The sequence below is a fragment of the Balaenoptera physalus genome, assembly GCF_965194825.1.
Source record: "Balaenoptera physalus genome assembly, chromosome: 9".
NCBI classification, from domain to species: domain Eukaryota; kingdom Metazoa; phylum Chordata; class Mammalia; order Artiodactyla; family Balaenopteridae; genus Balaenoptera; species Balaenoptera physalus.
Window position 1 is genome coordinate 82,259,667 of NC_138888.1, and position 25,262 is coordinate 82,284,928.

A 25,262-nucleotide genomic window follows, 5' to 3' on the forward strand; every position below is an offset into this window, starting at 1 on the left:
CCAAGTTGCGTGATTACTTCTAGACTCATCTACGGTGCTGCAAATGGCATTGTTTCATTTTTTCACTAGCTCATATTCCATCTGTACAGGTAGCAGTTCTTCTTTGTCCACCCATCTGTCGGTGGCCTTTTTGGTTACTTCCATATCTTGGCTATCGTAATAGTATGCAATGCAGATTTGCGTGGCTGTGTCCTTCCAATTCTGTCTTCTTAGTTTATAGGTCCAGGAATAGGTCTGCTGGATCATATGGTAGCTCAATGTTTACTTTTTAAAGGCATCTCTGTTCTGTTCCCCTTAGTGGCTCTTTCCAGGTTACGTCCCACTTAAAGTGGAGGGCATGTATTTCTTCCCAGCACCTTCAGGATTTATTCTTTGTAGTTTTTGCTGATGATTATTCTGAGTGGTGTGAGCTGATACCTCTTTGTGGTTGAATTTGCATGTGTCTCATAATGCGTTGAAATTGAGCTTTAAGACATGATCTTTTTATTTTTCCAGCTGTGATTAGAGCTTATTTCTTCACAGTGTTTTCTTAAAGTATGTGTCACCATTTGTAATATTTTGGCCATTATCTCCCTCAAGATATTTTGAGGGCAGGTTTCATTTACAGCCCTGCAGTACTTGTTCATGTGAAGTGACCATTAGCTCAGGCTTTAAACCTGCTTTTGCAGGTAACGGCCAGAGAGCGGCAGCCTTTCTACGTTTCCCATGCTGGTACTAGGGAAACAGACCTACCGGCCAGTGGTGTTCTTCGGTTATAAATTAGAGTGCAATGTGCCCGGATAAACCCACAAATGTTGATGTCTCCTTGCTTTTGTTTGTTTTTAAATTGAGTTTATATTTATTATTAGAGTAATATTCCATTGTGTACGTGGACCACTTCTTCTTGGTGCATTCCTCGGTTGATGGACATTTTCATTGCTTCCAAGTGCTGGCTATGGTAAATCTTGCTGGCGTACAGGTTTGCCAGCCTGTGACTTTTTGATTCTCATTTTCTCAAGTGATAGGCCAAGCAGTGGTTGTGATTGATTGACTGGTAGCTCAATGTTTCCCTTTTCAAAGCACCTACACTGTGTTTTCATTAGTGGCTCTTTACATGCCCCCCCTTACAACCGAAGGTACGCATTTCTCCACACTCCCTTCACGGTTTATTTTTTGCAGCATTTTTCCTAATGGCCATTCTGACTGCTGTGAGCTGATAGGTTTTTGTAATATGGGTATGCATGTCATTAAAATTTTTTAAATTCGTCATATTCCTACCCCTTTTTCTTTTCTCTTAAAAGAAAAACCCGTGAGTACAATATAGCTCTTGAACTTGTCTTCTTCGAAGCTTGCCCTCTTTTGAATTTTTTGGTCGATTTTTGACCCCAGAAATTTTCTGGAGGGCAGGTATCATTTACAGAACTGCAAGTTGGTGAAAATTTAGTGACCTTTTGCAGTGGGTTCAAAGCTGCTGTTGTGGGAAACGGCCACAAGGAGGTAGCATTTCTCCATTCCCCAATCTGGGTACTAGGGCAGCAGAGCCTTTCTGGAAGTCATTGTCCTAGGTTGTAAATTAGAATGGAAATTGCCAGGAGAAATCCCCATAAGTTTATGTCTCATTACTTCTTCTTGGTTTTTAAAATTTTTTTAATCTGGGTAAAGTTTAGAATATTGTTTGTCCTAGGTGTACACAATCTGGTTCATTTGTACATTATGTATGTCTATTAATGTACAGATCCTCTTCCCATGTAGAATATTACAGTGTTCCGTCGACCTCCCTTGCTATATGTTCGGTGTTTTTGATACATGTATATAATATGTATTTGTATATGTATGGTAACACTAATGTTCATTTCTCAATTTCCCCCCTCCTTTCCTTTCAGATGAGCATAGTTTGTTTTCTAAGCCTGTGAGTGTCTTTCTCTTTGGAAATATGTTCATCTGTGTCAGTTATTAGATAATGCCATAAGTGATAATATAGGATATAGGTGTTTTGCTTTCCGACCTACTTCATGTTTTGTGATTATCTCCAGGCTCAAGTATGGTTCCTCAAAGAGCAGTGCTTCAATGTTTTCCATGGCTAATATTCCATTGTGTACATGGACCACTTCTTCTTGGTGCATTCCTCTGTCGATGGACATTTTCGTTGCTTCCAAGTGTTGCCTATGGTAAATATTGCTGGAGTGCAGGATTGCCATCCTGTGATTTTTGATTTATCATTCTCTCAGGTGATAGACCCAGCAGTGGGTATGATTGATTGACTGGTACGGTAGCTCAACGTTTACCTTTTCAAGGCAACTCCATTGTGCTTTCATTAGTGGCTCTTACCACGTCCCCCTTAGAATCAAGGGTACGCATTTCTCCACAATCACGTCAGCATTTATTGTTCGCAGAATTTTTTTTGATGGCCATTATGACTGGTTTGAGCTGATAGGTTTTTGTAATTTGGGTTTACATGTCTGTAAAAATTCCTACAATTCATCATTTTTCCACGGCTTTTTCTTTTCTGTTAAAAGAAAAAAGCAAAAAAGTGTGAGTATAATATACCTCTTCAAATATTCTTTTTGGAAGGTTGCACTCTAGAATTTTTTGGTCGATTTTCGACCTCAGTATTTTTTGGAGGGCAGGTGTCATTTACAGAACTGCAATTGGTGAATACTTAGTGACCTTTTGCAGTGGGTTTAAAGCTGCTGTTGTGGGAAACGGCCACAAGGATGCAGCATTTCTCCATTCCCAAATCTGGGTACTAGGGCAGCAGAGCCATTCTAGAAGTCGTTTGTCTAGGTTGTAAATTTGAATGGAATGTGCCAGGAAAACCCCCCATAAGTCTATGTCTCATTACTCCTAGTTCATTGCTTTAATTTTTTCAATTGGGGTAATGGTTAGAATGTTGCTTGTCCAAGGTGTACACACTCTGGTTCATCTACATATTCTACATACCTATTTATGTAGAGATCCTCTTCCCTTGTAAATTATTACAGTGTTCTGTAATCCTTCCTTGCTATATGGTCGGTCTTTTTGATATATGTATATAATATGTATTTGTATACATATGGTAACGCTAATCTTCATTTATCCATTCCCCCCACCTTTACTTTTAGATAAGCATAGTTCTTTTTTAATAAGTCTGTGATTGACTTTCTGTGTGGAAATATGTTCATTTGTGTCAGTTATTAGATAACGCCTATAAGTGATATCATAGGATATAGGACTTTTGCATTCCGACTTACCTCATGTTCTGTGATTATCTCCAAGATCATCTATGGGGCCTCAAAGAGCAGTGTTTCATTGTTTTCCATGGCTAGTATTCATTGTGTACATGGACCACTTCTTCTTTATCCTTTCATCTGTAGATGGACATTTTGGTTGCTTCACTGTCTTGTCTATTGTGAATAAGGCTGCAGTGCAGCTTTTGCAGCCCGGTTCTTCTTCATTCTGGTCTTCTCAGGTGAGAGGCCCATTGGTGCGCCTGCTGGATTGACTGGTACCTCAATTTTTCCTTTTAAACGCAGCTCTTTCCTGTTCTCATTATTAGCGTTTAACCCTTTTACATCTCACCAGCAGCTAGAGGGTACACAGTTCTCTAAAACCTCTTCAGCATTTATTGTTTGTAGACTTTTTGCCAATGGTCAGTCGACTGGTGTGAATTGAAGACTTTTTGTAGATTAGATTGCATGAGTCTAATACTTCCTGAGGCTGAGCTTTTATCCATTTTCCTTTCTTTAAAAAGAGAGTGAGTAAAACTTACCTCTTCATACTATCTTCTTGAAAATTTTGCCTGTTTTGAATTTTTTTTATCCATTCCCTACCTCAGCACAATTTTGACGGCAGGTGTCCTTTACAGCCCTGAGTCCTTGTGAATGGTAAGTGACCATTAGCTGTGGGTTAAAAGCTGCTCTTGCGGGAATCGGCCACATGGCGGCAGCATTTCTCCTTTACCAAATCTGGTTACTAGGTCAACAGAGCCTTACTGGAAGTGGTGTTCTAGGTTGTAAATTAGAATGGCATGTGAGAGGAAAACGCCCTTTAATGTATGTCTCATTACTTCTTGTTGTTATTTTTAACTTAAGTTTTATTTTTTATCACAGCAAACTTGATTACAATGTTTTGTTTGTTCTAGGTGTGCAAGATGTGGTTCTTTCACACATATACATATATCTATTCTTCTTCGGAGCCTTTTCCCATGTAGGTTATGACACAATGTTGAGTAGTCTTCTCTTGGTATTGCGTAGGTCTTTGGTGATTACATATTTCACAGGTGTTTGTATCTCTCTGTTAACCTCAATACGGTAATGTATCCATTCCTCACACCTTTCTAATTGGTGAACCATAAGTTTTTTTATTGATTCTATGATAGTGTTTCTCTGTGGAAATATCTTTGTTTGTATCATTTTTTAGGTAACCCCTATATATGATATGATAGGATATGTGTCTTTCGCTTCCTCACTTACTCCAAGTTGCGTGATTACTTCTAGACTCATCTACGGTGCTGCAAATGGCATTGTTTCATTTTTTCACTAGCTCATATTCCATCTGTACAGGTAGCAGTTCTTCTTTGTCCACCCATCTTTCGGTGGACTTTTTGGTTACTTCCATATCTTGGCTATTGTAATAGTGTGCAATGCAGATTTGCGTGGCTGTGTCCTTCCAATTCTGTCTTCTTAGTTTATAGGTCCAGGAATAGGTCTGCTGGATCATATGGTAGCTCAATGTTTACTTTTTAAAGGCACCTCTGTTCTGTTCTCCTTAGTGGCTCTTTCCAGGTTACGTCCCACTTAAAGTGGAGGGCATGTATTTCTTCCCAGCACCTTCAGGATTTATTCTTTGTAGTTTTTGCTGATGATTATTCTGAGTGGTGTGAGCTGATACCTCTTTGTGGTTGAATTTGCATGTGTCTCATAATGCGTTGAAATTGAGCTTTAAGACATGATCTTTTTATTTTTCCAGCTGTGATTAGAGCTTATTTCTTCACAGTGTTTTCTTAAAGTATGTGTCACCATTTGTAATATTTTGGCCATTATCTCCCTCAAGACATTTTGAGGGCAGGTTTCATTTACAGCCCTGCAGTACTTGTTCATGTGAAGTGACCATTAGCTCAGGCTTTAAACCTGCTTTTGCAGGTAACGGCCAGAGAGCGGCAGCCTTTCTACGTTTCCCATGCTGGTACTAGGGAAACAGACCTACTGGCCAGTGGTGTTCTTCGGTTATAAATTAGAGTGCAATGTGCCCGGATAAACCCACAAATGTTGATGTCTCCTTGCTTTTGTTTGTTTTTAAATTGAGTTTATATTTATTATTAGAGTAATATTCCATTGTGTACGTGGACCACTTCTTCTTGGTGCATTCCTCGGTTGATGGACATTTTCATTGCTTCCAAGTGCTGGCTATGGTAAATCTTGCTGGCGTACAGGTTTGCCAGCCTGTGACTTTTTGATTCTCATTTTCTCAAGTGATAGGCCAAGCAGTGGTTGTGATTGATTGACTGGTAGCTCAATGTTTCCCTTTTCAAAGCACCTACACTGTGTTTTCATTAGTGGCTCTTTACATGCCCCCCCTTACAACCGAAGGTACGCATTTCTCCACACTCCCTTCACGGTTTATTTTTTGCAGCATTTTTCCTAATGGCCATTCTGACTGCTGTGAGCTGATAGGTTTTTGTAATATGGGTATGCATGTCATTAAATTTTTTTAAATTCGTCATATTCCTACCCCTTTTTCTTTTCTCTTAAAAGAAAAACCCGTGAGTACAATATAGCTCTTGAACTTGTCTTCTTCGAAGCTTGCCCTCTTTTGAATTTTTTGGTCGATTTTTGACCCCAGAAATTTTCTGGAGGGCAGGTATCATTTACAGAACTGCAAGTTGGTGAAAATTTAGTGACCTTTTGCAGTGGGTTCAAAGCTGCTGTTGTGGGAAACGGCCACAAGGAGGTAGCATTTCTCCATTCCCCAATCTGGGTACTAGGGCAGGAGAGCCTTTCTGGAAGTCATTGTCCTAGGTTGTAAATTAGAATGGAAATTGCCAGGAGAAATCCCCATAAGTTTATGTCTCATTACTTCTTCTTGGTTTTTAAAATTTTTTTAATCTGGGTAAAGTTTAGAATATTGTTTGTCCTAGGTGTACACAATCTGGTTCATTTGTACATTATGTATATCTATTAATGTACAGATCCTCTTCCCATGTAAAATATTACAGTGTTCCGTCGACCTCCCTTGCTATATGTTCGGTGTTTTTGATACATGTATATAATATGTATTTGTATATGTATGGTAACACTAATGTTCATTTCTCATTTTCCCCCCTCCTTTCCTTTCAGATGAGCATAGTTTGTTTTCTAAGCCTGTGAGTGTCTTTCTCTTTGGAAATATGTTCATCTGTGTCAGTTATTAGATAATGCCATAAGTGATAATATAGGATATAGGTGTTTTGCTTTCCGACCTACTTCATGTTTTGTGATTATCTCCAGGCTCAAGTATGATTCCTCAAAGAGCAGTGCTTCAATGTTTTCCATGGCTAATATTCCATTGTGTACATGGACCACTTCTTCTTGGTGCATTCCTCTGTCGATGGACATTTTCGTTGCTTCCAAGTGTTGCCTATGGTAAATATTGCTGGAGTGCAGGATTGCCATCCTGTGATTTTTGATTTATCATTCTCTCAGGTGATAGACCCAGCAGTGGGTATGATTGATTGACTGGTACGGTAGCTCAACGTTTACCTTTTCAAGGCAACTCCATTGTGCTTTCATTAGTGGCTCTTACCACGTCCCCCTTAGAATCAAGGGTACGCATTTCTCCACAATCACGTCAGCATTTATTGTTCGCAGAATTTTTTTTGATGGCCATTATGACTGGTTTGAGCTGATAGGTTTTTGTAATTTGGGTTTACATGTCTGTAAAAATTCCTACAATTCATCATTTTTCCACGGCTTTTTCTTTTCTGTTAAAAGAAAAAAGCAAAAAAGTGTGAGTATAATATACCTCTTCAAATATTCTTTTTGGAAGGTTGCACTCTAGAATTTTTTGGTCGATTTTCGACCTCAGTATTTTTTGGAGGGCAGGTGTCATTTACAGAACTGCAATTGGTGAATACTTAGTGACCTTTTGCAGTGGGTTTAAAGCTGCTGTTGTGGGAAACGGCCACAAGGATGCAGCATTTCTCCATTCCCAAATCTGGGTACTAGGGCAGCAGAGCCATTCTAGAAGTCGTTTGTCTAGGTTGTAAATTTGAATGGAATGTGCCAGGAAAACCCCCCATAAGTCTATGTCTCATTACTCCTAGTTCGTTGCTTTAATTTTTTCAATTGGGGTAATGGTTAGAATGTTGCTTGTCCAAGGTGTACACACTCTGGTTCATCTACATATTCTACATACCTATTTATGTAGAGATCCTCTTCCCTTGTAAATTATTACAGTGATCCGTAATCCTTCCTTGCTATATGGTCGGTCTTTTTGATATATGTATATAATATGTATTTGTATACATATGGTAACGCTAATCTTCATTTATCCATTCCCCCCACCTTTACTTTTAGATAAGCATAGTTCTTTTTTAATAAGTCTGTGATTGACTTTCTGTGTGGAAATATGTTCATTTGTGTCAGTTATTAGATAACGCCTATAAGTGATATCATAGGATATAGGACTTTTGCTTTCCGACTTACCTCATGTTCTGTGATTATCTCCAAGATCATCTATGGGGCCTCAAAGAGCAGTGTTTCATTGTTTTCCATGGCTAGTATTCATTGTGTACATGGACCACTTCTTCTTTATCCTTTCATCTGTAGATGGACATTTTGGTTGCTTCACTGTCTTGTCTATTGTGAATAAGGCTGCAGTGCAGCTTTTGCAGCCCGGGTCTTCTTCATTCTGGTCTTCTCAGGTGAGAGGCCCATTGGTGCGCCTGCTGGATTGACTGGTACCTCAATTTTTCCTTTTAAACGCAGCTCTTTCCTGTTCTCATTATTAGCGTTTAACCCTTTTACATCTCACCAGCAGCTAGAGGGTACACAGTTCTCTAAAACCTCTTCAGCATTTATTGTTTGTAGACTTTTTGCCAATGGTCAGTCGACTGGTGTGAATTGAAGACTTTTTGTAGATTAGATTGCATGAGTCTAATACTTCCTGAGGCTGAGCTTTTATCCATTTTCCTTTCTTTAAAAAGAGAGTGAGTAAAACTTACCTCTTCATACTATCTTCTTGAAAATTTTGCCTGTTTTGAATTTTTTTTATCCATTCCCTACCTCAGCACAATTTTGACGGCAGGTGTCCTTTACAGCCCTGAGTCCTTGTGAATGGTAAGTGACCATTAGCTGTGGGTTAAAAGCTGCTCTTGCGGGAATCGGCCACATGGCGGCAGCATTTCTCCTTTACCAAATCTGGTTACTAGGTCAACAGAGCCTTACTGGAAGTGGTGTTCTAGGTTGTAAATTAGAATGGCATGTGAGAGGAAAACGCCCTTTAATGTATGTCTCATTACTTCTTGTTGTTATTTTTAACTTAAGTTTTATTTTTTATCACAGCAAACTTGATTACAATGTTTTGTTTGTTCTAGGTGTGCAAGATGTGGTTCTTTCACACATATACATATATCTATTCTTCTTCGGAGCCTTTTCCCATGTAGGTTATGACACAATGTTGAGTAGTCTTCTCTTGGTATTGCGTAGGTCTTTGGTGATTACATATTTCACAGGTGTTTGTATCTCTCTGTTAACCTCAATACGGTAATGTATCCATTCCTCACACCTTTCTAATTGGTGAACCATAAGTTTTTTTATTGATTCTATGATAGTGTTTCTCTGTGGAAATATCTTTGTTTGTATCATTTTTTAGGTAACCCCTATATATGATATGATAGGATATGTGTCTTTCGCTTTCTCACTTACTCCAAGTTGCGTGATTACTGCTAGACTCATCTACGGTGCTGCAAATGGCATTGTTTCATTTTTTCACTAGCTCATATTCCATCTGTACAGGTAGCAGTTCTTCTTTGTCCACCCATCTGTCGGTGGCCTTTTTGGTTACTTCCATATCTTGGCTATTGTAATAGTGTGCAATGCAGATTTGCGTGGCTGTGTCCTTCCAATTCTGTCTTCTTAGTTTATAGGTCCAGGAATAGGTCTGCTGGATCATATGGTAGCTCAATGTTTACTTTTTAAAGGCATCTCTGTTCTGTTCCCCTTAGTGGCTCTTTCCAGGTTACGTCCCACTTAAAGTGGAGGGCATGTATTTCTTCCCAGCACCTTCAGGATTTATTCTTTGTAGTTTTTGCTGATGATTATTCTGAGTGGTGTGAGCTGATACCTCTTTGTGGTTGAATTTGCATGTGTCTCATAATGCGTTGAAATTGAGCTTTAAGACATGATCTTTTTATTTTTCCAGCTGTGATTAGAGCTTATTTCTTCACAGTGTTTTCTTAAAGTATGTGTCACCATTTGTAATATTTTGGCCATTATCTCCCTCAAGACATTTTGAGGGCAGGTTTCATTTACAGCCCTGCAGTACTTGTTCATGTGAAGTGACCATTAGCTCAGGCTTTAAACCTGCTTTTGCAGGTAACGGCCAGAGAGCGGCAGCCTTTCTACGTTTCCCATGCTGGTACTAGGGAAACAGACCTACTGGCCAGTGGTGTTCTTCGGTTATAAATTAGAGTGCAATGTGCCCGGATAAACCCACAAATGTTGATGTCTCCTTGCTTTTGTTTGTTTTTAAATTGAGTTTATATTTATTATTAGAGTAATATTCCATTGTGTACGTGGACCACTTCTTCTTGGTGCATTCCTCGGTTGATGGACATTTTCATTGCTTCCAAGTGCTGGCTATGGTAAATCTTGCTGGCGTACAGGTTTGCCAGCCTGTGACTTTTTGATTCTCATTTTCTCAAGTGATAGGCCAAGCAGTGGTTGTGATTGATTGACTGGTAGCTCAATGTTTCCCTTTTCAAAGCACCTACACTGTGTTTTCATTAGTGGCTCTTTACATGCCCCCCCTTACAACCGAAGGTACGCATTTCTCCACACTCCCTTCACGGTTTATTTTTTGCAGCATTTTTCCTAATGGCCATTCTGACTGCTGTGAGCTGATAGGTTTTTGTAATATGGGTATGCATGTCATTAAATTTTTTTAAATTCGTCATATTCCTACCCCTTTTTCTTTTCTCTTAAAAGAAAAACCCGTGAGTACAATATAGCTCTTGAACTTGTCTTCTTCGAAGCTTGCCCTCTTTTGAATTTTTTGGTCGATTTTTGACCCCAGAAATTTTCTGGAGGGCAGGTATCATTTACAGAACTGCAAGTTGGTGAAAATTTAGTGACCTTTTGCAGTGGGTTCAAAGCTGCTGTTGTGGGAAACGGCCACAAGGAGGTAGCATTTCTCCATTCCCCAATCTGGGTACTAGGGCAGCAGAGCCTTTCTGGAAGTCATTGTCCTAGGTTGTAAATTAGAATGGAAATTGCCAGGAGAAATCCCCATAAGTTTATGTCTCATTACTTCTTCTTGGTTTTTAAAATTTTTTTAATCTGGGTAAAGTTTAGAATATTGTTTGTCCTAGGTGTACACAATCTGGTTCATTTGTACATTATGTATGTCTATTAATGTACAGATCCTCTTCCCATGTAAAATATTACAGTGTTCCGTCGACCTCCCTTGCTATATGTTCGGTGTTTTTGATACATGTATATAATATGTATTTGTATATGTATGGTAACACTAATGTTCATTTCTCAATTTCCCCCCTCCTTTCCTTTCAGATGAGCATAGTTTGTTTTCTAAGCCTGTGAGTGTCTTTCTCTTTGGAAATATGTTCATCTGTGTCAGTTATTAGATAATGCCATAAGTGATAATATAGGATATAGGTGTTTTGCTTTCCGACCTACTTCATGTTTTGTGATTATCTCCAGGCTCAAGTATGGTTCCTCAAAGAGCAGTGCTTCAATGTTTTCCATGGCTAATATTCCATTGTGTACATGGACCACTTCTTCTTGGTGCATTCCTCTGTCGATGGACATTTTCGTTGCTTCCAAGTGTTGCCTATGGTAAATATTGCTGGAGTGCAGGATTGCCATCCTGTGATTTTTGATTTATCATTCTCTCAGGTGATAGACCCAGCAGTGGGTATGATTGATTGACTGGTACGGTAGCTCAACGTTTACCTTTTCAAGGCAACTCCATTGTGCTTTCATTAGTGGCTCTTACCACGTCCCCCTTAGAATCAAGGGTACGCATTTCTCCACAATCACGTCAGCATTTATTGTTCGCAGAATTTTTTTTGATGGCCATTATGACTGGTTTGAGCTGATAGGTTTTTGTAATTTGGGTTTACATGTCTGTAAAAATTCCTACAATTCATCATTTTTCCACGGCTTTTTCTTTTCTGTTAAAAGAAAAAAGCAAAAAAGTGTGAGTATAATATACCTCTTCAAATATTCTTTTTGGAAGGTTGCACTCTAGAATTTTTTGGTCGATTTTCGACCTCAGTATTTTTTGGAGGGCAGGTGTCATTTACAGAACTGCAATTGGTGAATACTTAGTGACCTTTTGCAGTGGGTTTAAAGCTGCTGTTGTGGGAAACGGCCACAAGGATGCAGCATTTCTCCATTCCCAAATCTGGGTACTAGGGCAGCAGAGCCATTCTAGAAGTCGTTTGTCTAGGTTGTAAATTTGAATGGAATGTGCCAGGAAAACCCCCCATAAGTCTATGTCTCATTACTCCTAGTTCGTTGCTTTAATTTTTTCAATTGGGGTAATGGTTAGAATGTTGCTTGTCCAAGGTGTACACACTCTGGTTCATCTACATATTCTACATACCTATTTATGTAGAGATCCTCTTCCCTTGTAAATTATTACAGTGATCCGTAATCCTTCCTTGCTATATGGTCGGTCTTTTTGATATATGTATATAATATGTATTTGTATACATATGGTAACGCTAATCTTCATTTATCCATTCCCCCCACCTTTACTTTTAGATAAGCATAGTTCTTTTTTAATAAGTCTGTGATTGACTTTCTGTGTGGAAATATGTTCATTTGTGTCAGTTATTAGATAACGCCTATAAGTGATATCATAGGATATAGGACTTTTGCTTTCCGACTTACCTCATGTTCTGTGATTATCTCCAAGATCATCTATGGGGCCTCAAAGAGCAGTGTTTCATTGTTTTCCATGGCTAGTATTCATTGTGTACATGGACCACTTCTTCTTTATCCTTTCATCTGTAGATGGACATTTTGGTTGCTTCACTGTCTTGTCTATTGTGAATAAGGCTGCAGTGCAGCTTTTGCAGCCCGGGTCTTCTTCATTCTGGTCTTCTCAGGTGAGAGGCCCATTGGTGCGCCTGCTGGATTGACTGGTACCTCAATTTTTCCTTTTAAACGCAGCTCTTTCCTGTTCTCATTATTAGCGTTTAACCCTTTTACATCTCACCAGCAGCTAGAGGGTACACAGTTCTCTAAAACCTCTTCAGCATTTATTGTTTGTAGACTTTTTGCCAATGGTCAGTCGACTGGTGTGAATTGAAGACTTTTTGTAGATTAGATTGCATGAGTCTAATACTTCCTGAGGCTGAGCTTTTATCCATTTTCCTTTCTTTAAAAAGAGAGTGAGTAAAACTTACCTCTTCATACTATCTTCTTGAAAATTTTGCCTGTTTTGAATTTTTTTTATCCATTCCCTACCTCAGCACAATTTTGACGGCAGGTGTCCTTTACAGCCCTGAGTCCTTGTGAATGGTAAGTGACCATTAGCTGTGGGTTAAAAGCTGCTCTTGCGGGAATCGGCCACATGGCGGCAGCATTTCTCCTTTACCAAATCTGGTTACTAGGTCAACAGAGCCTTACTGGAAGTGGTGTTCTAGGTTGTAAATTAGAATGGCATGTGAGAGGAAAACGCCCTTTAATGTATGTCTCATTACTTCTTGTTGTTATTTTTAACTTAAGTTTTATTTTTTATCACAGCAAACTTGATTACAATGTTTTGTTTGTTCTAGGTGTGCAAGATGTGGTTCTTTCACACATATACATATATCTATTCTTCTTCGGAGCCTTTTCCCATGTAGGTTATGACACAATGTTGAGTAGTCTTCTCTTGGTATTGCGTAGGTCTTTGGTGATTACATATTTCACAGGTGTTTGTATCTCTCTGTTAACCTCAATACGGTAATGTATCCATTCCTCACACCTTTCTAATTGGTGAACCATAAGTTTTTTTATTGATTCTATGATAGTGTTTCTCTGTGGAAATATCTTTGTTTGTATCATTTTTTAGGTAACCCCTATATATGATATGATAGGATATGTGTCTTTCGCTTTCTCACTTACTCCAAGTTGCGTGATTACTGCTAGACTCATCTACGGTGCTGCAAATGGCATTGTTTCATTTTTTCACTAGCTCATATTCCATCTGTACAGGTAGCAGTTCTTCTTTGTCCACCCATCTGTCGGTGGCCTTTTTGGTTACTTCCATATCTTGGCTATTGTAATAGTGTGCAATGCAGATTTGCGTGGCTGTGTCCTTCCAATTCTGTCTTCTTAGTTTATAGGTCCAGGAATAGGTCTGCTGGATCATATGGTAGCTCAATGTTTACTTTTTAAAGGCATCTCTGTTCTGTTCCCCTTAGTGGCTCTTTCCAGGTTACGTCCCACTTAAAGTGGAGGGCATGTATTTCTTCCCAGCACCTTCAGGATTTATTCTTTGTAGTTTTTGCTGATGATTATTCTGAGTGGTGTGAGCTGATACCTCTTTGTGGTTGAATTTGCATGTGTCTCATAATGCGTTGAAATTGAGCTTTAAGACATGATCTTTTTATTTTTCCAGCTGTGATTAGAGCTTATTTCTTCACAGTGTTTTCTTAAAGTATGTGTCACCATTTGTAATATTTTGGCCATTATCTCCCTCAAGACATTTTGAGGGCAGGTTTCATTTACAGCCCTGCAGTACTTGTTCATGTGAAGTGACCATTAGCTCAGGCTTTAAACCTGCTTTTGCAGGTAACGGCCAGAGAGCGGCAGCCTTTCTACGTTTCCCATGCTGGTACTAGGGAAACAGACCTACTGGCCAGTGGTGTTCTTCGGTTATAAATTAGAGTGCAATGTGCCCGGATAAACCCACAAATGTTGATGTCTCCTTGCTTTTGTTTGTTTTTAAATTGAGTTTATATTTATTATTAGAGTAATATTCCATTGTGTACGTGGACCACTTCTTCTTGGTGCATTCCTCGGTTGATGGACATTTTCATTGCTTCCAAGTGCTGGCTATGGTAAATCTTGCTGGCGTACAGGTTTGCCAGCCTGTGACTTTTTGATTCTCATTTTCTCAAGTGATAGGCCAAGCAGTGGTTGTGATTGATTGACTGGTAGCTCAATGTTTCCCTTTTCAAAGCACCTACACTGTGTTTTCATTAGTGGCTCTTTACATGCCCCCCCTTACAACCGAAGGTACGCATTTCTCCACACTCCCTTCACGGTTTATTTTTTGCAGCATTTTTCCTAATGGCCATTCTGACTGCTGTGAGCTGATAGGTTTTTGTAATATGGGTATGCATGTCATTAAATTTTTTTAAATTCGTCATATTCCTACCCCTTTTTCTTTTCTCTTAAAAGAAAAACCCGTGAGTACAATATAGCTCTTGAACTTGTCTTCTTCGAAGCTTGCCCTCTTTTGAATTTTTTGGTCGATTTTTGACCCCAGAAATTTTCTGGAGGGCAGGTATCATTTACAGAACTGCAAGTTGGTGAAAATTTAGTGACCTTTTGCAGTGGGTTCAAAGCTGCTGTTGTGGGAAACGGCCACAAGGAGGTAGCATTTCTCCATTCCCCAATCTGGGTACTAGGGCAGCAGAGCCTTTCTGGAAGTCATTGTCCTAGGTTGTAAATTAGAATGGAAATTGCCAGGAGAAATCCCCATAAGTTTATGTCTCATTACTTCTTCTTGGTTTTTAAAATTTTTTTAATCTGGGTAAAGTTTAGAATATTGTTTGTCCTAGGTGTACACAATCTGGTTCATTTGTACATTATGTATGTCTATTAATGTACAGATCCTCTTCCCATGTAAAATATTACAGTGTTCCGTCGACCTCCCTTGCTATATGTTCGGTGTTTTTGATACATGTATATAATATGTATTTGTATATGTATGGTAACACTAATGTTCATTTCTCAATTTCCCCCCTCCTTTCCTTTCAGATGAGCATAGTTTGTTTTCTAAGCCTGTGAGTGTCTTTCTCTTTGGAAATATGTTCATCTGTGTCAGTTATTAGATAATGCCATAAGTGATAATATAGGATATAGGTGTTTTGCTTTCCGACCTACTTCATGTTTTGTGATTATCTCCAGGCTCAAGTATGGTTCCTCAAAGAGCAGTGCTTCAATGTTTTCCATGGCTAATATTCCATTGTGTACATGGACCACTTCTTCTTGGTGCATTCCTCTGTCGATGGACATTTTCGTTGCTTCCAAGTGTTGCCTATGGTAAATATTGCTGGAGTGCAGGATTGCCATCCTGTGATTTTTGATTTATCATTCTCTCAGGTGATAGACCCAGCAGTGGGTATGATTGATTGACTGGTACGGTAGCTCAACGTTTACCTTTTCAAGGCAACTCCATTGTGCTTTCATTAGTGGCTCTTACCACGTCCCCCTTAGAATCAAGGGTACGCATTTCTCCACAATCACGTCAGCATTTATTGTTCGCAGAATTTTTTTTGATGGCCATTATGACTGGTTTGAGCTGATAGGTTTTTGTAATTTGGGTTTACATGTCTGTAAAAATTCCTACAATTCATCATTTTTCCACGGCTTTTTCTTTTCTGTTAAAAGAAAAAAGCAAAAAAGTGTGAGTATAATATACCTCTTCAAATATTCTTTTTGGAAGGTTGCACTCTAGAATTTTTTGGTCGATTTTCGACCTCAGTATTTTTTGGAGGGCAGGTGTCATTTACAGAACTGCAATTGGTGAATACTTAGTGACCTTTTGCAGTGGGTTTAAAGCTGCTGTTGTGGGAAACGGCCACAAGGATGCAGCATTTCTCCATTCCCAAATCTGGGTACTAGGGCAGCAGAGCCATTCTAGAAGTCGTTTGTCTAGGTTGTAAATTTGAATGGAATGTGCCAGGAAAACCCCCCATAAGTCTATGTCTCATTACTCCTAGTTCGTTGCTTTAATTTTTTCAATTGGGGTAATGGTTAGAATGTTGCTTGTCCAAGGTGTACACACTCTGGTTCATCTACATATTCTACATACCTATTTATGTAGAGATCCTCTTCCCTTGTAAATTATTACAGTGTTCTGTAATCCTTCCTTGCTATATGGTCGGTCTTTTTGATATATGTATATAATATGTATTTGTATACATATGGTAACGCTAATCTTCATTTATCCATTCCCCCCACCTTTACTTTTAGATAAGCATAGTTCTTTTTTAATAAGTCTGTGATTGACTTTCTGTGTGGAAATATGTTCATTTGTGTCAGTTATTAGATAACGCCTATAAGTGATATCATAGGATATAGGACTTTTGCATTCCGACTTACCTCATGTTCTGTGATTATCTCCAAGATCATCTATGGGGCCTCAAAGAGCAGTGTTTCATTGTTTTCCATGGCTAGTATTCATTGTGTACATGGACCACTTCTTCTTTATCCTTTCATCTGTAGATGGACATTTTGGTTGCTTCACTGTCTTGTCTATTGTGAATAAGGCTGCAGTGCAGCTTTTGCAGCCCGGTTCTTCTTCATTCTGGTCTTCTCAGGTGAGAGGCCCATTGGTGCGCCTGCTGGATTGACTGGTACCTCAATTTTTCCTTTTAAACGCAGCTCTTTCCTGTTCTCATTATTAGCGTTTAACCCTTTTACATCTCACCAGCAGCTAGAGGGTACACAGTTCTCTAAAACCTCTTCAGCATTTATTGTTTGTAGACTTTTTGCCAATGGTCAGTCGACTGGTGTGAATTGAAGACTTTTTGTAGATTAGATTGCATGAGTCTAATACTTCCTGAGGCTGAGCTTTTATCCATTTTCCTTTCTTTAAAAAGAGAGTGAGTAAAACTTACCTCTTCATACTATCTTCTTGAAAATTTTGCCTGTTTTGAATTTTTTTTATCCATTCCCTACCTCAGCACAATTTTGACGGCAGGTGTCCTTTACAGCCCTGAGTCCTTGTGAATGGTAAGTGACCATTAGCTGTGGGTTAAAAGCTGCTCTTGCGGGAATCGGCCACATGGCGGCAGCATTTCTCCTTTACCAAATCTGGTTACTAGGTCAACAGAGCCTTACTGGAAGTGGTGTTCTAGGTTGTAAATTAGAATGGCATGTGAGAGGAAAACGCCCTTTAATGTATGTCTCATTACTTCTTGTTGTTATTTTTAACTTAAGTTTTATTTTTTATCACAGCAAACTTGATTACAATGTTTTGTTTGTTCTAGGTGTGCAAGATGTGGTTCTTTCACACATATACATATATCTATTCTTCTTCGGAGCCTTTTCCCATGTAGGTTATGACACAATGTTGAGTAGTCTTCTCTTGGTATTGCGTAGGTCTTTGGTGATTACATATTTCACAGGTGTTTGTATCTCTCTGTTAACCTCAATACGGTAATGTATCCATTCCTCACACCTTTCTAATTGGTGAACCATAAGTTTTTTTATTGATTCTATGATAGTGTTTCTCTGTGGAAATATCTTTGTTTGTATCATTTTTTAGGTAACCCCTATATATGATATGATAGGATATGTGTCTTTCGCTTCCTCACTTACTCCAAGTTGCGTGATTACTTCTAGACTCATCTACGGTGCTGCAAATGGCATTGTTTCCTTTTTTCACTAGCTCATATTCCATCTGTACAGGTAGCAGTTCTTCTTTGTCCACCCATCTTTCGGTGGACTTTTTGGTTACTTCCATATCTTGGCTATTGTAATAGTGTGCAATGCAGATTTGCGTGGCTGTGTCCTTCCAATTCTGTCTTCTTAGTTTATAGGTCCAGGAATAGGTCTGCTGGATCATATGGTAGCTCAATGTTTACTTTTTAAAGGCACCTCTGTTCTGTTCTCCTTAGTGGCTCTTTCCAGGTTACGTCCCACTTAAAGTGGAGGGCATGTATTTCTTCCCAGCACCTTCAGGATTTATTCTTTGTAGTTTTTGCTGATGATTATTCTGAGTGGTGTGAGCTGATACCTCTTTGTGGTTGAATTTGCATGTGTCTCATAATGCGTTGAAATTGAGCTTTAAGACATGATCTTTTTATTTTTCCAGCTGTGATTAGAGCTTATTTCTTCACAGTGTTTTCTTAAAGTATGTGTCACCATTTGTAATATTTTGGCCATTATCTCCCTCAAGACATTTTGAGGGCAGGTTTCATTTACAGCCCTGCAGTACTTGTTCATGTGAAGTGACCATTAGCTCAGGCTTTAAACCTGCTTTTGCAGGTAACGGCCAGAGAGCGGCAGCCTTTCTACGTTTCCCATGCTGGTACTAGGGAAACAGACCTACTGGCCAGTGGTGTTCTTCGGTTATAAATTAGAGTGCAATGTGCCCGGATAAACCCACAAATGTTGATGTCTCCTTGCTTTTGTTTGTTTTTAAATTGAGTTTATATTTATTATTAGAGTAATATTCCATTGTGTACGTGGACCACTTCTTCTTGGTGCATTCCTCGGTTGATGGACATTTTCATTGCTTCCAAGTGCTGGCTATGGTAAATCTTGCTGGCGTACAGGTTTGCCAGCCTGTGACTTTTTGATTCTCATTTTCTCAAGTGATAGGCCAAGCAGTGGTTGTGATTGATTGACTGGTAGCTCAATGTTTCCCTTTTCAAAGCACCTACACTGTGTTTTCATTAGTGGCTCTTTACATGCCCCCCCTTACAACCGAAGGTACGCATTTCTCCACACTCCCTTCACGGTTTATTTTTTGCAGCATTTTTCCTAATGGCCATTCTGACTGCTGTGAGCTGATAGGTTTTTGTAATATGGGTATGCATGTCATTAAATTTTTTTAAATTCGTCATATTCCTACCCCTTTTTCTTTTCTCTTAAAAGAAAAACCCGTGAGTACAATATAGCTCTTGAACTTGTCTTCTTCGAAGCTTGCCCTCTTTTGAATTTTTTGGTCGATTTTTGACCCCAGAAATTTTCTGGAGGGCAGGTATCATTTACAGAACTGCAAGTTGGTGAAAATTTAGTGACCTTTTGCAGTGGGTTCAAAGCTGCTGTTGTGGGAAACGGCCACAAGGAGGTAGCATTTCTCCATTCCCCAATCTGGGTACTAGGGCAGCAGAGCCTTTCTGGAAGTCATTGTCCTAGGTTGTAAATTAGAATGGAAATTGCCAGGAGAAATCCCCATAAGTTTATGTCTCATTACTTCTTCTTGGTTTTTAAAATTTTTTTAATCTGGGTAAAGTTTAGAATATTGTTTGTCCTAGGTGTACACAATCTGGTTCATTTGTACATTATGTATGTCTATTAATGTACAGATCCTCTTCCCATGTAAAATATTACAGTGTTCCGTCGACCTCCCTTGCTATATGTTCGGTGTTTTTGATACATGTATATAATATGTATTTGTATATGTATGGTAACACTAATGTTCATTTCTCAATTTCCCCCCTCCTTTCCTTTCAGATGAGCATAGTTTGTTTTCTAAGCCTGTGAGTGTCTTTCTCTTTGGAAATATGTTCATCTGTGTCAGTTATTAGATAATGCCATAAGTGATAATATAGGATATAGGTGTTTTGCTTTCCGACCTACTTCATGTTTTGTGATTATCTCCAGGCTCAAGTATGGTTCCTCAAAGAGCAGTGCTTCAATGTTTTCCATGGCTAATATTCCATTGTGTACATGGACCACTTCTTCTTGGTGCATTCCTCTGTCGATGGACATTTTCGTTGCTTCCAAGTGTTGCCTATGGTAAATATTGCTGGAGTGCAGGATTGCCATCCTGTGATTTTTGATTTATCATTCTCTCAGGTGATAGACCCAGCAGTGGGTATGATTGATTGACTGGTACGGTAGCTCAACGTTTACCTTTTCAAGGCAACTCCATTGTGCTTTCATTAGTGGCTCTTACCACGTCCCCCTTAGAATCAAGGGTACGCATTTCTCCACAATCACGTCAGCATTTATTGTTCGCAGAATTTTTTTTGATGGCCATTATGACTGGTTTGAGCTGATAGGTTTTTGTAATTTGGGTTTACATGTCTGTAAAAATTCCTACAATTCATCATTTTTCCACGGCTTTTTCTTTTCTGTTAAAAGAAAAAAGCAAAAAAGTGTGAGTATAATATACCTCTTCAAATATTCTTTTTGGAAGGTTGCACTCTAGAATTTTTTGGTCGATTTTCGACCTCAGTATTTTTTGGAGGGCAGGTGTCATTTACAGAACTGCAATTGGTGAATACTTAGTGACCTTTTGCAGTGGGTTTAAAGCTGCTGTTGTGGGAAACGGCCACAAGGATGCAGCATTTCTCCATTCCCAAATCTGGGTACTAGGGCAGCAGAGCCATTCTAGAAGTCGTTTGTCTAGGTTGTAAATTTGAATGGAATGTGCCAGGAAAACCCCCCATAAGTCTATGTCTCATTACTCCTAGTTCGTTGCTTTAATTTTTTCAATTGGGGTAATGGTTAGAATGTTGCTTGTCCAAGGTGTACACACTCTGGTTCATCTACATATTCTACATACCTATTTATGTAGAGATCCTCTTCCCTTGTAAATTATTACAGTGATCCGTAATCCTTCCTTGCTATATGGTCGGTCTTTTTGATATATGTATATAATATGTATTTGTATACATATGGTAACGCTAATCTTCATTTATCCATTCCCCCCACCTTTACTTTTAGATAAGCATAGTTCTTTTTTAATAAGTCTGTGATTGACTTTCTGTGTGGAAATATGTTCATTTGTGTCAGTTATTAGATAACGCCTATAAGTGATATCATAGGATATAGGACTTTTGCTTTCCGACTTACCTCATGTTCTGTGATTATCTCCAAGATCATCTATGGGGCCTCAAAGAGCAGTGTTTCATTGTTTTCCATGGCTAGTATTCATTGTGTACATGGACCACTTCTTCTTTATCCTTTCATCTGTAGATGGACATTTTGGTTGCTTCACTGTCTTGTCTATTGTGAATAAGGCTGCAGTGCAGCTTTTGCAGCCCGGGTCTTCTTCATTCTGGTCTTCTCAGGTGAGAGGCCCATTGGTGCGCCTGCTGGATTGACTGGTACCTCAATTTTTCCTTTTAAACGCAGCTCTTTCCTGTTCTCATTATTAGCGTTTAACCCTTTTACATCTCACCAGCAGCTAGAGGGTACACAGTTCTCTAAAACCTCTTCAGCATTTATTGTTTGTAGACTTTTTGCCAATGGTCAGTCGACTGGTGTGAATTGAAGACTTTTTGTAGATTAGATTGCATGAGTCTAATACTTCCTGAGGCTGAGCTTTTATCCATTTTCCTTTCTTTAAAAAGAGAGTGAGTAAAACTTACCTCTTCATACTATCTTCTTGAAAATTTTGCCTGTTTTGAATTTTTTTTATCCATTCCCTACCTCAGCACAATTTTGACGGCAGGTGTCCTTTACAGCCCTGAGTCCTTGTGAATGGTAAGTGACCATTAGCTGTGGGTTAAAAGCTGCTCTTGCGGGAATCGGCCACATGGCGGCAGCATTTCTCCTTTACCAAATCTGGTTACTAGGTCAACAGAGCCTTACTGGAAGTGGTGTTCTAGGTTGTAAATTAGAATGGCATGTGAGAGGAAAACGCCCTTTAATGTATGTCTCATTACTTCTTGTTGTTATTTTTAACTTAAGTTTTATTTTTTATCACAGCAAACTTGATTACAATGTTTTGTTTGTTCTAGGTGTGCAAGATGTGGTTCTTTCACACATATACATATATCTATTCTTCTTCGGAGCCTTTTCCCATGTAGGTTATGACACAATGTTGAGTAGTCTTCTCTTGGTATTGCGTAGGTCTTTGGTGATTACATATTTCACAGGTGTTTGTATCTCTCTGTTAACCTCAATACGGTAATGTATCCATTCCTCACACCTTTCTAATTGGTGAACCATAAGTTTTTTTATTGATTCTATGATAGTGTTTCTCTGTGGAAATATCTTTGTTTGTATCATTTTTTAGGTAACCCCTATATATGATATGATAGGATATGTGTCTTTCGCTTCCTCACTTACTCCAAGTTGCGTGATTACTGCTAGACTCATCTACGGTGCTGCAAATGGCATTGTTTCCTTTTTTCACTAGCTCATATTCCATCTGTACAGGTAGCAGTTCTTCTTTGTCCACCCATCTTTCGGTGGACTTTTTGGTTACTTCCATATCTTGGCTATTGTAATAGTGTGCAATGCAGATTTGCGTGGCTGTGTCCTTCCAATTCTGTCTTCTTAGTTTATAGGTCCAGGAATAGGTCTGCTGGATCATATGGTAGCTCAATGTTTACTTTTTAAAGGCACCTCTGTTCTGTTCTCCTTAGTGGCTCTTTCCAGGTTACGTCCCACTTAAAGTGGAGGGCATGTATTTCTTCCCAGCACCTTCAGGATTTATTCTTTGTAGTTTTTGCTGATGATTATTCTGAGTGGTGTGAGCTGATACCTCTTTGTGGTTGAATTTGCATGTGTCTCATAATGCGTTGAAATTGAGCTTTAAGACATGATCTTTTTATTTTTCCAGCTGTGATTAGAGCTTATTTCTTCACAGTGTTTTCTTAAAGTATGTGTCACCATTTGTAATATTTTGGCCATTATCTCCCTCAAGACATTTTGAGGGCAGGTTTCATTTACAGCCCTGCAGTACTTGTTCATGTGAAGTGACCATTAGCTCAGGCTTTAAACCTGCTTTTGCAGGTAACGGCCAGAGAGCGGCAGCCTTTCTACGTTTCCCATGCTGGTACTAGGGAAACAGACCTACTGGCCAGTGGTGTTCTTCGGTTATAAATTAGAGTGCAATGTGCCCGGATAAACCCACAAATGTTGATGTCTCCTTGCTTTTGTTTGTTTTTAAATTGAGTTTATATTTATTATTAGAGTAATATTCCATTGTGTACGTGGACCACTTCTTCTTGGTGCATTCCTCGGTTGATGGACATTTTCATTGCTTCCAAGTGCTGGCTATGGTAAATCTTGCTGGCGTACAGGTTTGCCAGCCTGTGACTTTTTGATTCTCATTTTCTCAAGTGATAGGCCAAGCAGTGGTTGTGATTGATTGACTGGTAGCTCAATGTTTCCCTTTTCAAAGCACCTACACTGTGTTTTCATTAGTGGCTCTTTACATGCCCCCCCTTACAACCGAAGGTACGCATTTCTCCACACTCCCTTCACGGTTTATTTTTTGCAGCATTTTTCCTAATGGCCATTCTGACTGCTGTGAGCTGATAGGTTTTTGTAATATGGGTATGCATGTCATTAAATTTTTTTAAATTCGTCATATTCCTACCCCTTTTTCTTTTCTCTTAAAAGAAAAACCCGTGAGTACAATATAGCTCTTGAACTTGTCTTCTTCGAAGCTTGCCCTCTTTTGAATTTTTTGGTCGATTTTTGACCCCAGAAATTTTCTGGAGGGCAGGTATCATTTACAGAACTGCAAGTTGGTGAAAATTTAGTGACCTTTTGCAGTGGGTTCAAAGCTGCTGTTGTGGGAAACGGCCACAAGGAGGTAGCATTTCTCCATTCCCCAATCTGGGTACTAGGGCAGCAGAGCCTTTCTGGAAGTCATTGTCCTAGGTTGTAAATTAGAATGGAAATTGCCAGGAGAAATCCCCATAAGTTTATGTCTCATTACTTCTTCTTGGTTTTTAAAATTTTTTTAATCTGGGTAAAGTTTAGAATATTGTTTGTCCTAGGTGTACACAATCTGGTTCATTTGTACATTATGTATGTCTATTAATGTACAGATCCTCTTCCCATGTAGAATATTACAGTGTTCCGTCGACCTCCCTTGCTATATGTTCGGTGTTTTTGATACATGTATATAATATGTATTTGTATATGTATGGTAACACTAATGTTCATTTCTCAATTTCCCCCCTCCTTTCCTTTCAGATGAGCATAGTTTGTTTTCTAAGCCTGTGAGTGTCTTTCTCTTTGGAAATATGTTCATCTGTGTCAGTTATTAGATAATGCCATAAGTGATAATATAGGATATAGGTGTTTTGCTTTCCGACCTACTTCATGTTTTGTGATTATCTCCAGGCTCAAGTATGGTTCCTCAAAGAGCAGTGCTTCAATGTTTTCCATGGCTAATATTCCATTGTGTACATGGACCACTTCTTCTTGGTGCATTCCTCTGTCGATGGACATTTTCGTTGCTTCCAAGTGTTGCCTATGGTAAATATTGCTGGAGTGCAGGATTGCCATCCTGTGATTTTTGATTTATCATTCTCTCAGGTGATAGACCCAGCAGTGGGTATGATTGATTGACTGGTACGGTAGCTCAACGTTTACCTTTTCAAGGCAACTCCATTGTGCTTTCATTAGTGGCTCTTACCACGTCCCCCTTAGAATCAAGGGTACGCATTTCTCCACAATCACGTCAGCATTTATTGTTCGCAGAATTTTTTTTGATGGCCATTATGACTGGTTTGAGCTGATAGGTTTTTGTAATTTGGGTTTACATGTCTGTAAAAATTCCTACAATTCATCATTTTTCCACGGCTTTTTCTTTTCTGTTAAAAGAAAAAAGCAAAAAAGTGTGAGTATAATATACCTCTTCAAATATTCTTTTTGGAAGGTTGCACTCTAGAATTTTTTGGTCGATTTTCGACCTCAGTATTTTTTGGAGGGCAGGTGTCATTTACAGAACTGCAATTGGTGAATACTTAGTGACCTTTTGCAGTGGGTTTAAAGCTGCTGTTGTGGGAAACGGCCACAAGGATGCAGCATTTCTCCATTCCCAAATCTGGGTACTAGGGCAGCAGAGCCATTCTAGAAGTCGTTTGTCTAGGTTGTAAATTTGAATGGAATGTGCCAGGAAAACCCCCCATAAGTCTATGTCTCATTACTCCTAGTTCGTTGCTTTAATTTTTTCAATTGGGGTAATGGTTAGAATGTTGCTTGTCCAAGGTGTACACACTCTGGTTCATCTACATATTCTACATACCTATTTATGTAGAGATCCTCTTCCCTTGTAAATTATTACAGTGTTCTGTAATCCTTCCTTGCTATATGGTCGGTCTTTTTGATATATGTATATAATATGTATTTGTATACATATGGTAACGCTAATCTTCATTTATCCATTCCCCCCACCTTTACTTTTAGATAAGCATAGTTCTTTTTTAATAAGTC